A 2,387-nucleotide genomic window follows, 5' to 3' on the forward strand; every position below is an offset into this window, starting at 1 on the left:
CAGCCCACCCCCCTCCGAGCCTCTGGGCTCCTCCCCCCCGCCCCCCCCCCACCCACCCCCACCCCCGGGGTGGGAGACTTTGGCAGGCAGCCGGCCCCTTCGCTCACCCCTGTCTGTCTCTCCCCATGCCGGCCACGCGCTGTATGGGTTGTAGGGGGGACTGAAGGAAACCCTGTACCCTGCCCTTGCCTACTCTCCTGTCCACGGAGACCCCCACCAGACCCCCAGCCGGGCCTTCCCTGCTTCTTTTATGAGCCCGCCTCTCTCCATTTCCTTCTGGGGATCCCTGCTTCTCCTCCTGGCCCCCTTCCCTCCTCTCCTTGCCTGAGGTCCTACGGCCCCTGCCCTTCCTACAGGACCCGGCTGTGGCTGGCTTGTAGGGGCCCCGGGTGTATTATATATAATGTATATTTTTTCATGTCGTCGTGAGCGCAGCCCCTGTGTTCCGTGTGCAGCTCACAGCCTCGTGTGCGTGTGGCATCGTCACGTCTTGGGGTTAGGGTAGGGATGGGTGTGCTGAGGAAGGGGACACACCCTAGGGTTTTCAAATAAAACAACCAGAAAAAAGCTCGGTGAGCTGCCTCTGGCCTGGCTGATCCCCGGTGGGCGCTGTGCGGGTGGCAGCTCTGGGGTCTCGGGCCCCTTCGGCCTCTGAGCTGAAGTAAGGGGCAGGGCTGGTTGTTTCCCACTGTCTTCTTCTCTCAGCACCTGTGGGAAGAGTATAGACAACTGAGGGAATGCCGCAGACTCTGGGTCTTTGTGGGGGACATTGTCAACCCCTCCCCATCTCTTGGAAGTTTCCGCCTGGGGGGCTGGGGCAGCTCCCCAGCTCTTGGAATTTTCAGCCTGGGGTGCCGGGGCGCCCTGCCCGCGGAGTCTAGGGAGAGAGTGCAGGCAGCCCTGCTATTTGTTTTTTATAAATTTATTTATTTATTTATGGCTGCGTTGGGTCTTCGTTGCTGTGCGCGGGCTTTCTCTAGTTGCGGCGAGCGGGGGCTACTCTTCATTGCGGTGCACGGGCTTCTCATTGCGGTGGCTTCTCTTGTTGCGGAGCACGGGCTCTAGGCGCGCGGGCTTCAGTAGTTGTGGCACGTGGGCTCAGTAGTTGTGGCTCGCGGGCTCTAGAACGCAGGCTCAGTAGTTGTGGCGCACGGGCTTAGTTGCTCCGCGGCATGTGGGATCTTCCCAGACCAGGGCTCGAACCCGTGTCCCCTGCATTGGCAGGTGGTTTCTTAACCACTGCGCCACCAGGGAAGCCCAGCCCTGCTGTTTGTAATAAGACAGAACGGGCTCTGAGACATGTCCCCCAGGCTGTAAGGGGCGGGAACCAGATGGGGTTATTTCAGAAGAGTGTGCTGTAGGGGAGCATCCTTCCTGTGCTCTCCCGGCCCCAGGAAAGACTAGGGATCCAGGTCTTAATTCCCTTCTGTGGGATGGGGTGTTTGAGTATCAGTAATGTTTCGCCTACTTCTCTGTGGTTCTCGTGGACACAGTGGGGTGGAAGTGGAGCTTACTGGCCCGCTGCATGCACCACCTGTGCCTGGTCTTACTTCTGCCAGGCGCCCATTCTTCCCCCTGGCTTCAGCCACTAGCCATGTATTGATGTCCATACTTAATCTCCCACCCAGACCTCCCACCCAACTACTATTGGCAGTTCCCCTAGGACATCCTGTGCCTAAACGCAACCTTGTCCCGGGTTCTGCTCTCTTCTGTTACCTGTCCCTTTCACCTTTCTCCCAGTTACCTAAGCAGAAACCTGGGAGCCAGTCTGGATTTCTCCCTCTCCCTTAACCTCATGTCCAAATGATGACTAAACCTTCTCATTTTTACCCCTTAAAATCTCTCACATGTGTCTTTTCTTTCTCTTCCCCTACTGCTGCCACTGCCTTGATCATACTGTCTTCGATGCATGCCTGGTCTATTGCAGGAGCCTCCCTGCTGCCTGCTACCTCTTCTCCTTGCCTCCCGTGTTTTGCTCCACTCCACCCGCCTCTGGGTCTGAGTGACTTTTATAAAGTGTAGCTCTCCTTCTAGAACCTTCCCTACTTCCATATCATTGCCAGGGTCAAGTCCCGACACCTTGAGAGGCCCCTCAACCCCCCTCCCTACCCCCCTGCCCCTCTCTGCCACCACCCCTGCACACCTGGGTGTCAGTCACACAAACCACTATGCCTTCACCAAACTTGTCCTACTCCTTCCCGCCTCTGTCTTCGCATGTCCCGTTCCCTCTGTCTAGCGTGGCCCTTCCCCCCGTGTGCCTAGCAATCTTCTCCTTATCACTGAAGACCTCGTTCCAGCGTTGCCTCTTCCAGGAAGTCTTCTGTGCTCCGGCACCTCTTGTTCACGCCTCCACCACAGCCCTCCTTACTACGTGGTGGTGCACGTCT

Source organism: Delphinapterus leucas, chromosome 11 (assembly GCF_059928025.1).
Source record: "Delphinapterus leucas isolate spDelLeu-1000000601 "Yukka" chromosome 11, BTC_Dleu_Yukka2, whole genome shotgun sequence".
NCBI classification, from domain to species: Eukaryota; Metazoa; Chordata; class Mammalia; order Artiodactyla; family Monodontidae; genus Delphinapterus; species Delphinapterus leucas.